This window comes from Oratosquilla oratoria, chromosome 22 (genome assembly GCF_046742065.1).
Source record: "Oratosquilla oratoria isolate Oo_2021 chromosome 22, ASM4674206v1, whole genome shotgun sequence".
In the NCBI taxonomy this organism is placed as follows: domain Eukaryota; kingdom Metazoa; phylum Arthropoda; class Malacostraca; order Stomatopoda; family Squillidae; genus Oratosquilla; species Oratosquilla oratoria.
In genome coordinates, this window is record NC_134798.1 from 55,872,542 (window position 1) to 55,889,273 (window position 16,732).

The window sequence follows — 16,732 nt, forward strand, 5'->3', positions numbered from 1 at the left end:
TTCTAATACGAAAAAGAAATTGATAAATGGAATTAAATCAAATAAAGTGATATATAAACTCGGTGTACCGGATGAGAAAAGTTTTGATGAATAAAAAAACTACTTTCTACACCAGTAGCTACAGTTCCGCCGAGAAGGAATTTGGGAAAAGGGAAATGAAAAGCAACAGTAAAATTTAATTGGAAGGACTCGAACGAACACTTGGGAATGTGATAACGAGTTAACACTTTTCAAGGTTCTCAATAACACATACATACACACATACATACACAGACACACACATTCAGCTTACTGTTTTTGTCTTGTTTTTTAAATGTTTGTAACAACATCTTTTCACTGTCATAGTTTTATATTGTTATACTCTTGTAGGATGTATATTTATAGCAGTAATGCTGTTATACCCAATAAACAGAATATTATTATTATTGTTATTATTATTATTATTATTACACACACACACACACACACACACACACACACACACACACACACACACACACGTGCGCCCGTTTGAAAGAATGGAAACGCATACATTTGGCGTTTTAAAAACATTTCACCGTACAAACCGTAAACCCCGGAGAACCCAACGAATAACAAACAATGATCACTGAAAGAGAAGACCTCCAGGAATCCAGATAACTGGAGACTAATGGAGGGTCAAACACCTCCAGTTAACGCCGGGAGTAGACCTCAGACCCAAATTGGTAAATGCACAAATGCAAATTCTTCTACGCCGCTGGATCACCGATCAAAGAATATAGAAAAGACAAATTACTGGGAAACTTAAGCCAGGAGGAGATTTGCATAAGCCGTGTTTATGAAGCCCACGTCGGGTCGCCTCCCCGCCTGGCCAGGGCTGTCGGGAAGCAAAACAGCAAGGCCACAGCGGGTCTCGGGACTCGAACTCACGACCAACTGCTCATGAGTTCAAGATAAGAACATAAGAATGAAGGAGACTGCAAGAGACCATAAGGCCTACACTAGGCAGCTCCATATCCATCACCACCTGTCATCCTCGTCCATAAAGTTGTCTAATCGTTTCTTAAAACAACTGATATGTTCAGCGCTTACTACATGGTTACTAAGTTTATTCCATTCGTCAACCAACCTATTAGTAAACCAATTCTTGCACATTTCCTTTTTAAATCTAAATTTGTCCAGTTTATAAACATTACTGCGAGTCCTGCCCTGTTGATTAATATGATGACCTTGTTTGTATCACCCTTGTTAAAGCCTTTGATCCACTTGACCACCTCTATTAGATCACCCTGCACTCTGCCTCTGTCAAGGCAAGGAATAGTAGGACTCGAACCGTAGTCCACGTAGCTTAAAACTAGATTGAATACATACACGACTCAAAATAGATACACAATGTCTTTTTTTTACAAGATCGAGTGCCAGCCCACAAGGTCCCACTCCCAGTGAGGGAAGGGGGATAAAAAAAAATGGAAGTTGTCTCCGGTAGGCGGGTATCTACCGGGGGGGCCCGACAACCGAGGTCGGTTTACCCCTACGGGTTCACCATGTATCCAACCCGAGGCGAAGCGGCGAGCCGACACGACCTTGGAACCAGAAGTCAACGCGACCAGAAGTCAACGCGACCAGAAGAAAAGCCTGTAACACAAAAGACCATTTGATTCTCAAATTTTTTCCCTAAAGTCCCTGTTACACATACGCAGCTCAAGTTAGTTCGTTTGATCAGAGACGACTTAGGTTACGATCTTTTATTTTTCGAATCTCCAAATGTTAAATCGCCATTGCATCATACATTGAGAAGCTGAATGACGAACCACGAGAAGCTAAACCTATATGAATATTAGACGCATTGTTGAAGTATTCTTAACCCTTTAAACTCCAATGACAAGATTCTTGTCATTTGGTCAAATAAAACAAAAAATCATAAAACACCAAAATGTTTGATCAAACACCAGAAAAATATGACGTCAATCCTCGCGCGGTCAAGCCGCATCAGATGATATTCGGATGTACGGGCCGGCGCGAGGCCTACCATATCCGGTTTTTCGTATCTACACCACGAGCGGCTGACATGAGTTGAATGAATTGAGGAAGTCTAGAATATTGTAATCGAAGTCGTCTTCTAGCTTTTCAAAATCCAAATACTTGACGAGAATTTTGAATGTGTGACCGGGACTTTAGCGGAACCCTTTAGATAACCCTCACCCCTCAAAGAATTCCTGATTAAAAAGTATCGTGTATCGTCATTATTTTATTTCTTTTGCAAACTTAAAAAATCATAAGGCAAACACGGTTAATGAGATCTGGGTAATTTTTTCTTAATTTTACAGACTTTTCACAAAATTCAGAATGAAAGATTAAAAGTGACTCAAAATGCATTTTTCTAAAACCAGCCTGTTTATCACAATATTTCGTGGATACCTGAGAACGGCGCCATTACGTCATACTCTGCGCCAAACAGTTTCATTCAGTTTTAATTTCTGGAGTGAACATATCAAAACAATAGAGAAATTCGCTAGTGACAGCAACATTAATCTGATCATTTTCATGACAGCCGCATGTAGGATTCGAACCCAGTGCATTCGATCACCGTAAAAGCTCTGTGAAGGTAATCTTACGGTGACGGAAAGCAGTGGGTTCGAATCCTACATGCGACTGTCATAAAATTATCATATCAAAACAAGTCTGATTGACTTGGAGTAATCTTCTCTCTGATACAATTCTTGTTAAATTGAATAGTCGCTGACGTTCTGACGATCTGTGAAGCTGATCGCTCAAAATTGCGGAAGACCTTTTTTTCCTCATTGTTCAATGTGGATCAGAAGTTTCCGATATCCATCGTCAGAACGGCAGCGGCTATCCAATTTAACAAGTCTGATTAACCTATTCAAGCCTACGATGTACCTTATAAACTTACCCAGGCATTACCCAACCTCAGACAAGTCGCATACAAGGACTAGCTATCGTCCTCAAGGGATAATACTCTATAGAGGTCTTTCGTCTTCGACGTTGTAGGGAGATATTCGTAACACAACTCCAAGGAACACCAGATCAAGTGCTACTCGACCTCAAGAAAACACTACAGATTCTTCAGGAGATCAAAACATTTAATCCCGTTACCAATTAATCCAGTTACCACTTAATCCCGTCACGTTATCTCCATCATAAATATGCAAAGGGAGCCGAGTTCGTGGACAGAAGTTCCGAAGTCTCTCGACCTTCAAGAACCTCAAAGGAATCCTTTGCCGAAATTCGGGTGAACGAAGTAAACCTTCTCCAACTATTTTGTTTCTCCGAAGTCCTCTACAGACTTGGTTCAGACCAACGCCTGGAATTTTCATCATAAGAGTTCTGCATTAAAGAAGAAGCTAGGACTACCACCATTTCTTCAATATGTTAACATACGACTTAATTAGCTGAGAAAGGGGTTGAAAGAATCTGAGAAGCCAAAACAAACTTCATATGGACAATTTCCTCTCTCTCTCTCCTCTCTCTCTCTCTCTCTCTAGCTCTCTCAGATTCCTCCTCCCCCCACCCAAAAAAAAAAAAAAAAAACATTGGCTCTTCAACAAGCTTACAAAATCAAAACCCAATGGACGAGAACAGGAAGACACCTGGTATCTCCCCAGAGACTGGTGGACTGACAAGAACGTGACCATCGACAGAAGCTACTGAACAACCCTCTGGCAGGAGACAAAATACCAGAGGTCAAAGATCAACTTCGTAGGCGTTGAATTAATGTCTAAGTCAACCCGGGTTTCAGGCTTTTTACGTTCATACGAAATTGAACAAGAGTCAACATCCAGTTTCTCCTTTGTTTTCATATGAAATGAAAATAAATTTGTTTAGGTTGGTGTTAGAATATTCCAGTGCCACGACTTCAGACAAAGGTCATCTGATCTGTACCTCGCAACGAAACACACTCGTACGGTTGGCTATTTGGTAAGGGCCTAGTCACATCAAGCTTACGACCTGTTTCCGACCACCGGTGACCAGGTGATCGCCGACCGGTTGCACGTAGTATTTGGAAGTCGCTGGTAGTCGGTAATACGATAGATAAATAGAGAGATCGATAGATAAATAGATAGATTACAATACACACTGAATAGTCCCTAGTACATAGATTTTATTCTTATCAACCACATCAACTTTTTCCATTTCAGTTCCTAGCCTAGTTTTGTGTCGCCGACCGATCGCTTGATTTTCGGTCGAAGGTGGTCGGAAACCGGTCGTAAGCTTAGTGTGACTAGGACTTGAGCTTAAGTAGAGATCATCATTACAATGTGCCGATCCTTCTTAACAGACTGATTAACACATTAGGAGGTGTATCATACCCTTGTAACTGAATAAAATTTTGGAGATACTCAGGAAAGAAGACTAAAATCTGATTTGCATCGATGAAGGGTTACGTCGATCTAGGCTTAAACCTTATCGGGTAGGTCTTAGATGTGAGAGCTAAACGTCATGTATCACAAGTAAAACCAAGGATTTTAGGTTTTTTGTCCACTGGGAGAAGTTGGCCATTTAATTATTCCTGGGTATTTCTTTGAATCAATAATGACTTTAGAAGGAAAGCAGAAATTCTGTATTCTTCCTGCTGATTCGTGCAAATTTGTATCTAGGTTGCTATTTTGTGGTTGCGGTGCTGGGTTATTATCGTTCGGTCTCTTTTATGCTAAGAGTTTTTATGTCCTCTGGGTTTGGTGTTGGGTGTGAATTGTAGTAGAGTATCTATATATTAATACGCGTGTCACGCTTACGTCATCAGTCGTGACGTCACATCTCTTCTGATTGGTTCATCTTCAGTTGTGACGTCATGTCTCTTCTTTCTTCTGATTGGCTGGTCCTCAGTCGTGACGTCATATCTCTTCTGATTGGCTTGACGTCATATCTCTTCTGATTGGCTTGACGTCATGTCTCTTCTTCTGGTTGGCTGGTCTTCAGTTGTGACGTCACGCACTCCGCGCTGGGACCCCACGATTGAGTTCCTCGGGACCCGGAGGGGACATGTCCCCTTGAATCATTTCTGAGAAAGAGAGAGAGAGAGAGAGAGAGAGAGAGGGGGGGGGGGCGACGGGAGAATTTGACGACAACGTCGGGGGACTTTGACGACTCCTTTTGGAGACTGAAGACTCCTTCGGGAGATTTTGAAGACTCCTTCGTAAATCCCGTGGAATTTCCACGGGTCCTGCTTGTCGTCAATGAAAGTATTAATCCTTAGGAGGCTCCTTTGTACAGTCTTAGGACTTCTGATAAACGATGTTCTGTGACATTTCACCCTCCCGACCAAGGGACCTGTCAACCATTTCTTATCATTATTGTGCCTAGTGTAGGCCTCACGGTCTCTTGCAGTCTCCTTCATTCTTATGTCTTTACCAGTTTCTATGATCTGATTTGACAGGTTATGTCTAGGGACTTGCATCTAGTTGCTGTTACCATCTCATCAAATGACACTTTCTTGTTGAAGCCTTTCAGTACTTGTAGAGGGAAGTCTGTAAACAAAGCATTGGTGGAATGGTCCATTTTCAATCCATGTTGGTTTGGTGAGATAGAAAGATGTTAATGAATGGAATAAACTTCCTGCACAGGTAGTGCAATGTAGTTCAGTTCGAAGCTTTAAGAATCATTTAGATAAACACCTAAGCAAGATGCTGTAATGATTATAATTTATTCTATATTATTTGTTTTTGTTTTGTTATCATTTGTCTGTTTGATTTTCATTTATTATTAGTTATATGTCAATTTATTATTACTTACTATTTACCTGTTTGTTTATTATTTAACTATACCTATGCATTCATTTATGTATTTTATTTCTTATTTACATTATTATAGTTTTAATTTATTATTGTATTATTTTTTTCGCATCCGACCTAGATATGGACCAAAAGGTCTCCTGTCGGTATGTTCCGCCTTTATAATCCTTTGTAATCCTTTGTTTCGAGTCTGACACTATTATTTCCATCAGTATTTGGTAGAAAGGTCTTTATGACGCTTGAGGTTTCAAACGAATTCTTTGGTTTCAGGATGGAGATCTTGTGTTCCACCAAGCTGTAGATCACTGTACAATGAAATGACAACGAAAAATTCGAACTGCGAGTGCAGACAATGGGAGTACAAGCGTAATCAAGGGGCCTTAATGGTTCGAATGATATACGAGATGGAAGTCGTAGATGAATCCGGAAGGAACGGAGACGTGTGTGTGTGTGTGTGTGTGTGTGTGTGTGTGTGTGTGTGTGTGTGTGTGTGTGTGTGTGTGTGTGTGTGTGTGTGTGTGTGTGTGTGTGTGTGTGATTCACCATGGTCTTGGATCATTTGTTGGACTCGTGATCGACAGCTATTTCCCTCCCGGAAGAGAGCTCAGAGCTCGTATGACCGATCTATGGGTAATGCTATGACCTTACACGCACACACACACCCTACTCCCCGCCCACGAGAGTTGGAGTATCGACTCGAAGCGCAGCGATACTGATAATTTCAGCCCTGGGCAGGATTCGAACCGGGTACCGCCGGCACCGCCGTACTGACAGTGTGTGTGTGTGTGTGTGTGTGTGTGTGTGTGTGTGTGTGTGTGTGTGTGTGTGTGTGTGTGTGTGTGTGTGTGTGTGTGTGTGTGTGTGTGATTCACCATGGTCTTGGATCACGTGTTGGACTCGTAATCGACAGCTACTACCCTCCCAGAAGAGAGCTCAGAGCTCATTTGGTCGATATATGGGTAATCCTGTGACCTCACACGTACACACACACACAACTCCCCGCCCATGAGAGTTGGAGTATCGACTCGAAGCGCAGCGATACTGATAATTTCAGCCCTGGGCAGGATTCGAACCGGGCACCGCCGGCACCGCCGTACTGACAGTGTGTGTGTGTGTGTGTGTGTGTGTGTGTGTGTGTGTGTGTGTGTGTGTGTGATTCACCATGGTCTTGGATCACGTGTTGGACTCGTAATCGACAGCTACTACCCTCCCAGAAGAGAGCTCAGAGCTCATTTGACCGATCTATGGGTAATGCTGTGACCTTACACGCACATACACCCAACTCCCCGCCCATGAGAGTTGGAGTAACGACTCGCAGCGCAGCAATACTGAAATTATTTCAACCCTGGGCGGGATTCGAAGCTGGACCGCCGTAGTGGTGGCCGGGAATTCTACCACTGCGGCATCAAGTCGTGTGTGTGTGTGTGTGTGTGTGTGTGTGATTATTACTGAAGAAGACCCTACAGATATGGTGGAACATAATTACATTAATCAACACCTACATAGTAAGATGCTAACGCTACATTACATTGAATTTTTGTGCGCAGTAAAACACACATTTTGCCGTTACAACCGACACCCTTAAAGACAAGACTACGTAGTCAAATAATATATTCATTACCTTGCAGTAATCATTACCTAATGTAGATACAGGCATTAAGTATATTCCCTTGGTAAACTTAATCATCTGTAATAATAAAAATATAACTTAGATTGACGAAAAGTCTTATAGCGTTGACATTTTTCAGTCCCAAATACGAGTATAAAATCATATTAAGTTCCCCTAAGGCCAATGGATTACGCTACGATTTCATCGGATGTGTTTGCATAGATTAATTTACAATCGAGTCTTTTGTGTCCCCAGGCATAATCTTACCGCGACAACTAAATAAAATTAAGCTGACTTTCAGCACGCATTAGGCAAAACCAATTCTGAAAAAAAAATCTTCGAGAAAAGTATTGAGAGTATTATTTTGAATGTGTGGTGTATTTGTGTATCTTCAGATAACACCCGAAGTCAATAACTTGGTGCTGTAACAGGTAATCACCAGTGGGTAAGAATACTAACCCCCGCCACTCCCGGCCTGGTAACTAAACCAACTGAGGTCTTGGGAAACAGGTTGGGTCATTCCACATACTGAATTAGCCTCAATCAGCGTTTTCCTGTTCAGTGCTTTTATTATTCATTTCTAATCGTGATGTTTCCACATGAAATTAACTTCCTTTGCAAAAAGAATAAAGAGTAGGGACGAAAGAGAATGAATATCGTACTTTTACGCGCATATCAAAAGGAAATATGCAACGAGGACAATAGGACAATATTCGTAATCTCCTAGTAATAAGGCGAGCCGTGCTTGTCTAATACGCTCACTCGTGACGCATGCCCCAGTGTTGATGTCCACCAGGAACTAGAACAGCTATACTCGTGTACCAGTCGTCGAATACTCGCAGTGTATACGACAACTATCTAAAATATCTAAGTTTCTATCAAGGTTTCAACAACATCCACAGGGAACGCATTCAAGTGTTATACAAAAGTTCTTTGTATCGTATAGATTATTTAGTCTTATATAAACAAAATTTGCCTCTGTGCCCTGGAATATGCTTAAGAAACAAAATATCATCACACTACTGCACTAGTTTTCCATCAATGCATAGGCTGAACGTAGAGTGAAGCTTTTGTTGAACTGATAAAAAACAAATCTAATTTACCTCATGTTGTCGGTCTCTATGCAGGCAAGTTTGGGAGATGTAACGAATGTGTTATGCTACTGAATCAGTTTGAAAATAACACTTCCAAAAGCAACGGTATCTTTTTTACCAAATACCAGCATTACAATGGTCACAATGTGTTCCTTTTCCGTACAATACTCATCACCATAGCTAGAAAAGGATAGAATTCGGTCACATCTACTGTAGGCAGAGGGAGGGAGGGAGGGAGGGAGGTAGGGAGGGGGTGGTTTGAGCGCGTGGGCTGAGACGACAATGTTCCCGCGCGTGGGCTGAGACGACAATGTTCCCGCGCGCGGGAAACTGAAGCGTCATGCTGGTGGGCGGGAAACTGAGTATGCATTTCAAACAATATAATTTCATTTTTGTACAAAATATAGATTACGTAAACTCTACGGGGAAATCTTACGTGATTTACGTTTCAAATGTGTACGTAAAAGAGAACTCAGACGTAATGTAAATTTACGTTCTAATCATTCTTGTATTCTTTTTTGTCTTACACTCGTAAATTAACGTTCAAACCGTGTATGAATTACATTTTTCAATACGCAAACGCAGTAAACAAAATTTTGGTGCAAACAGACTTCATCCAAGAGATCACGCCTAAAGATTAAAAATATTGTCTCACGTTTGTCAACAGAATTGGTGAAACATGTCCGGTGATAGTTGTCCTTGTTGTTGCTGCTGTAGTTGTTATTGTTATTGCTGTAGTTGTTATTGTTGTTGTTGGTGGTGGTGTAGTTATTGTTGTTGCTGTAGTTGCTGTTATTGTTGTAGTTATTGTTGCTGCTGTAGTTGTTGTTATTGCTATTGCTGTAGTTGTAGTTATTGTTATTGCTGTAGTTGTTGTTGCTGTAGTTGTAGTTGTTGCTGTAGTTGTAGTTGTTGCTGTAGTTGTAGTTGTTGTTGTAGTTGTAATTGTTGCTGTAGTTGTAATTGTTGCTGTAGTTGTAGTTGTTGCTGTAGTTGTAGTTGTTGTTGTAGTTGTTGATGTAACTGTTGTTACTGTTGTTGTATAGATAGTAGTGTCAGTGGATAATGACAATGGAATTCCGAAACAAAACGATCACTCTCACAGGCTTTAACCGAAGACCCTCCACCCCATGTATATTGTGATCGTGTCTGTGTGTATCTTAAAGGGAGCTCCACTCGCTGACTTCATGTAACCCTTATCCTGAATTGAAAATCCGCCCACGGAAGTGTGAACACCAAACGACCTTCCGAGACGCTCGGAAGCTATATATTTCAGCTCCATAGTAGATTAACTCTTGGCATAATCGGTGGTAAGTGAGTATACACAGTTTCCCAAATGTCACGTTTTGGTTGCAAATTGAGTTGCGAAGACCTTTGCTTTCATCCCGTCAGTGTGTCTCTGCCCCTCTCTCTCTCTCTCTCTCTCTCTCTCTCTCTCTCTCTCTCTCTCTCTCTCTCTCTCTCTCTCTCTCTCTCTCTCTCTTTCTCTCTCTCTGGTGTACCTAAGACTAATAAGTTGAAGAGAAGAAGAGAAGAATAAAAAAATATATATACCTCAGTTTTAATTCAACCCATCAAGAAAATTCAATTACACAGAGACGAAGTGAACTGAAATGAAGTGATGAAGTCGACTCTCTCTCTCTCACATACACACACACACACACTCACTCTCTCTCACTCTCTGTGTCTCTACCTCTCTCTCTCTCTCTCTCTCTCTCTCTCTCTCTCTCTCTCTTGAACAGAAACACATAAATTTCAAATTGTCATGTCATTGCATACGGTAATGTCACTAAATTAATTCTGTAGGTTAACTGGCGGTACACAGAATCAATTATGAAAATATGTGCGTTATTCCACATGAATTATTAGAACTATGAATGTGTCATTTTTGTGTGTTGTATTTCTCGGTAGAAAATGACATGGCGTTTTTTTTATTATAACATAATCATTTGTCGTATAGTCTAATGGAATGATTAGGTATTTTTGGCCAAAGTATGTATTTGTGATCATAAAGATAATATATTACAAAGGATTACAAAGGCGGAGCATGCCGACAGGAGACCTTTTGATCCATATCTAGGTCGGATGCGAAAAAAAAATCATAATAATAAAACAATAAATAAAAACTATAATAATGTAAATAACAAATAAAATACATAAATAAATGCATAGGTATAGTTAAATACTAAAAATATCTGAGTCTCTCTCTCTCTCTCTCTCTCTCTCTCTCTTTCACTCTCTCTTTGCGCCTCCTACTCTCTCCTACATATGTTTCTGATAAAGATAGTTTTTCTTTTGAAAGCTTACCAAAACAGTGTAGTATCAGCTTTCGTAAATTCAGAACCAATAACTACATTGTAACAGACAAATTTATCAGGATTCCTAGGGATGCAACATTTTCTAATAAATGTAACAATAATATCATAGAAAATGAGCGTCATGTAATATTAGAGCGTATGAATTAATATACTGCAGTGCAAAGGCGTCAGTATGTACAATATATGTATTATACATAGACTATGTGTTATAGAGATAATCTCCAGCTGGCAGAAGTTATCTGAGTTACTTCGAAATAGTATATACAAAATTCTATATAATATAGCATTATTTGTAAAGTTGATAGTTATCGTTCCCCGTTAACTGTAGCTGATACAGATTGGATGAATAAATTGACTTGTATAATATGTACAGAAGTCGTGCTCAATACTTTGTAAAAAGTCCGAGCATAATAAATGTTATGTCTGTCTGTGGCTCTGTATGTATGTCTACCCCCTCTCTCGCTCACACGCACACGCACACACACACACACACACATACACACACACACACACACTGCATAATCTAAAAAAGATTAACGGAACAGAGTCATATAAAACACCACATTTAAGAAAGTGTAACACTAAATAAAACATTTTTGTGTATCTATTAATCAATTTGTGTCTGGCACCACCAGCTGTGTTGCACCCAAGTGTAAGAAAAGAAAACCGAGCAAGTAATCCCCCTTCGTGTATGCTCTATCAATCCATCTACTGGTCGTCAACGATCTGGCCTCCCACGCCACAGAAGTGAAAGAGAGAAGAGACGCCGACAAACCCGAGGATCTGTCCCGGTTGACCGCCTACGAGCCAGGACGGACAAAAACGGTAGCAGAGGTGGTGGTGTGGATTGAGGTGGTGGTGATAGTCCGTGTGTGTGTGGTGTGTGTGTGTGGGGGGGTATTATACAATCCCTTTCAGTGCCCGGCATTACTTTTTCCAAGCTACTTTCTCTCCATCCTTGCAACACCCTACCGATAGCAGATTGACCATGTCAATCTCAATTACCCCGTCCAAAGCGAGTAATATCTTATCTTATTCTGACTGCCTATTTTATTTACAATTAAGCCACCTTTCAATAGCAAAGGAGATCAACAAAGGGTGGAAGGAAGAGAGACGATAAATGAATGGATAGAAGAAAACGAAAACCGTAACATTAACCATACCAACATTGCACGTGACGACAACGATAACAACAATATCCATACCATTTAGTGTCACGTGGAGATCACATCCAGTACCTCAACAAACACAAACTCGGGAATGAATTACAAAGGGAGGAAATGCCTGTCAGAGCACAAAATGATATGCAGAAGCTAACAGAGGAAACCTTCTCAATGCAGGCGGACGATACCCGTGCGCAATTAGGGCAGCAAAAGCAGAAGTGGAAAAGTGGAAGATAAAAATTGAGAGTCATTTACTGAAAGCTCGCAGGTGCTACAGGCGGCCCACGTGAAGACCAAAATGCAAAGGTACACTGCGACCCGAAAATTCTGTTATTTTATTTTCATGTGAATTGTACTGAAAGGTGGGGAAATAAAAATGACAGTATTTTTCCTTAAAAAAAAAAAAAAAAAAAAAGAGAGTTCTAACTATAACATCCGCATTTGAAGCCAAGCCTGACTCAACATAACTGTAGCCTCGCCTAACATTAACTTTACCTGTAACCTAACCTAACATTGATTTTAACTGTGACCTTACTTAACTTTAGTGACACCCCTATGGTTCAGACGCACGCAATTTTTTTTTTTTTTTTTTTTTTTTTTTTTTTTACTGGAGACTAATTTTCACTCAAGAATGAACGCATGTCACTTTTAACCTCTACTATCCCATTTCTTCTTCTCCTTCTCTTTCTACTCCTTTTTCTTCTCTTTCTCCCCCTCCTTCTCCTCCTTTTTCTTCTCCTTCTCCTCTTTCTTCTTTTTTTTCTCTTTCTCCCCCTCCTTCTCCTTCTTCTTCTTCTCTTTCTCCTCTTTATTCTTCTCCTTCTCCTCCTCCTTTTTCCTCTCCCTTCTTCCTCTTCTTCCCTCCCTTAATCTCCTCTTTACCACCTCTATGCCTGAGCCTCTTCGACGCGATTCAAAGTACAGAAGGTCTGGTTATTGCCAACGAAGCACAAATACAAGCCTGGTTCAGCCAGTAATGATGATGATGACATCGTTTAACGTCACTAACTCCTCCCTATCAGGAGGCTAGGACGGTGCCCCTTACAGAGGACTTTGTGGCGTGGAATTTAATGAACCATGCCTTTGGTTCAACTTCGCCGGTGGCAGGACTCGAACCGCCATCCCCTTGAATTTAGCCCCAAGTAACGACGCCCTATCCCGCTCAGCCAGCGATCTTCCAGTAATGATCAACATAATTAATGTTTCTGTGCAATGTTCCTCAGAGCATTTGTGTCTCTGTAACATAAGAACATAAGAATGAAGGAGACTGCAAGAGACCATAAGGCGTACACTAGGCAGCCATTCCTGATGGTGAGCGCACTCCGCGCCATTCACACAGAATCGTAGTTTTAAAGCTTTCGCCAGCCCAAACAGACGTTCTCAAACAACAGAAAGCAGAATTTTAGTTGATTTTATTACAGATTTTCTGGTTTCATTGGAAGTCTACCGCTGATTTTTGTGCAATGAGTTAATGAAATTAGATTTTATATCGGTAGAAAGATTTCGCCAGTGCTGGCGAAAAGATTTAAAAGTTGGCCCAGAGACCCACATTCAGTTCAGTAGTTCTCCATCAGGGATCTAAGGACTCCTGAGGGATCTAGAAAACGAAAGCTAGTGGTAGTGAGTAATGGCTGCCATTTATTTTATATTATTTGTTTACTTGTTAGTTATTATTTGTCTGTTTATTATTTGCTTGATTTTCATTTATTATTAGTTATCTGTTGAAGAAGCCCTCAGCAGACATGACTTGCCCAACATCGAAACTCTGAGGGAGGAAGGGGCCTTCCATGATAGAGCCAGATGGAGGAACATGCTGGGACCACTGACAGGCATAACGCCTACTACTGGGAGCTGAAGTAAGAAGTAAGAAGTAAGAATAAGTTATCTGTCAATTCATTTTATTTACTATTTACCTGTTTGTATGCATTTATTTATTACTTATATTATTATAATTTTTGTTTATTTATCATTATTATAATTTTTCACATCTGACCTAGTTATGGACCAAAAGGTCTCCTGTCGGCATGCTCCGCCTTTGTAATCCTTGTAAATAAGGTCATTGTCGGAACGAACCCCAGATATGGGCAACAGAAACACATAAGCACAGGGGCACCGAGGACCTCTGACGTCGTCGCTTAAATAAATAATTCGTGTGGACCTTCGCGTGCCACTCGCTATTCGATGTTTCATCTCTCTCTCAGTGGATGACAAGTCTGTAGAACTCCACCACGCATGAAAGATCAAAGGAAGTACATGTAACCAAGTCTGTACCATGATAACCCCGTTAAAATAAATGTTTGGTTTCCCGGCTACATATATATTTTACGCTGAGTTCAAATGACTAAGAATGCATCTGTCAGGTATGTTTGTGAGTAATAGAACAATTGAATGTTAAAATAAGTGTATATTATTCATTCATATATATATAAGAATGGTATTGCGCTTGAAAAATTGCCCCTAAAATGCAAAAATGTTTAATTTTCAGTTACTTTTGTCATCAAGAGCATGCATCCGTATTATTCGGCAGCTACGTGACCATAGAAAATCTCCGTTTTCTTTGGTGCCACCTTACCATGTCCAAATGTCCTGGTGAAGTTTTCCACCGTGGTCATCCCTGACGGATCCAAGACTTCCTAATTAAGGTCTGAGTTCTATTCCAGAGAGTGGACTTGTACTTCAAAGCTTTATGGTACGTCAAGAGATTTTTCGTAATGTTGTCTTTTACTCGAATCTCCCATCTCATTACCAGACTCATCGTCACTTGATGTCATGTTTCTTCTAGCCTCTGGTAGAAGTAAATACATCATAACACATAATGAAGTAGATTATCTAGCGGAATGCTTAGATTTTGACGTTACGCAATTTATTTTTGACACAAAAGAAGCAATCCAAAACAAGATATTTGAGTTCTCTGCAAAAATGTAAGAACGTCAAAATTCATTCGACGTCAACATCTAGTCCACGAGTTGTGAGGAATGACCTAGGTGACAAAAAATATTGAAATTCCAAATCTTATCCTGATCACTCCCTCTATAAAACTAATCCCTTTCCTCGATACCACTAAATACGGACACAAAAATTAACATATTTTTACTAAATTGTAGAGGAAGAATCGATCGAGAGAGGTTTCCTTATACCTAATGAAAAAGTTTAGCGGCACCTAGAGAAGAGATTATATACGATAATAATAATGACAGTAATGATGATAATGATGATAACGATAATAACGATAACGATAATAACGATGATAACGATAATATTGATAATATTGATAATGATGATAATGATATGATAATGATGATAATGATAATAATAACAATGATAATAATTGTATTTGGCAAAGAATCAATATACATGAAGTGCAGATAATGACAAAAACACATTGTTCGAAATAATAATTGCAAATTGCCGAGGATAACACAAAAAAGCATGTAAGCTTATTTCCATTGTGGTCCTCGAGTTGGCAGAGACAGGTCAGCAAAAGAAAAGAGAGGAAGAACGAAAGAACGGAGGAAAGGAAGGAGAAAACAAAACAAAAAGAGAAATTAAACAAAAAAAAGGCAAATGAAGTTGTCTGGCGTCACAAGCCACGATTTAAAAAAGATCAAAACAAAGGATACTTTTTTCTGTAAAAATCTCAACTGGACATGTCACAAACGGTTGGCAGAGTTCCCGGCTGCCACTACGGAGGTCCGGGTTCAAATCCCGCCCAGGCCTGAAATAATTTCAGTATCGCTACGCTGAGAGTCGTTACTCCAACTCTCGTGGACGGGGAGTTGTGTGTGTGTGTGTGTGTGTGTGTGTGTGTGTGTGTGTGTGTGTGTGTGTGTGTGTGTGTGTGTGTGTGTGTAAGGTCACAGTATTACCCATAGATCGATCATATACGAGTTCTGAGCTCTCTTCCGGGAGGGAAATAGCTGTCGATCACGAGTCCAACACGTGGTCCAAGGCCATGGTGAATCACATGACATCATGAGGCGTGGCTATCCTCAACGACCGATTCCGTCTTCCAGAACAAGCTTCGGTCCATGCAAGGCCATCTGGTCAAGGACACAACAGTGGCCAACTGTCACAAACTTCGGGAGTTGATGTCATTAATTATAATCTTCTGAGAGGAAAGTTGGCGTGTCAAGTTGCCCGGGATTGATGTACGATAACTTTCTCTTTAAACAGTTTTTTTTATTACGAAAGTGTCCAAGTAGGAGACGGGGTCAACCACGAGGGTGACCTTTTCTGACCTTATCAATGGGATACTGACGTTGGGTCACCCTCCCACCCACACCCACACCCATGCTCGACCCCTGAATTATGAACGAAGAGCATCCACCCTTACACACCTCGTGGCGCAGTTGGTAGAGTTCCCGGCTGCCACTACGGAGGTCCGGGTTCGAATCCCGCCCAGGGCTGAAATAATTTTAGTATCGCTGCACTGCGGGTCGTTACTCCAACTCTCGTGGGTGGGGAGTGTGTGTGTGTGCGTGTAAGGTCACAGCATTACTCATAGATCGGTCATATGAACTCTGCGCTCTCTTCCGGGAGGGAAATAGCTGTCGATCACGAGTCCAACACGTGATCCAAGACCATAGTGAATCACACACATACAGGAGGACAATCATTTCCAACAATAAAAGGAAACGAAGTTAAACTGGGGAGAATAACAGAAAAAAAACTCGGTTACATTATGTTTTCCAAACATAGGAAATGAAAGAAGGAACACAACTCTAGAAGTAGGTAAGTAAATGTTTTCAGATTTAAATAAAAACAAAACAAAACGAAAACGTTCAAAGCCTCAAGTACTATGTTAAGGTCGAAGGCC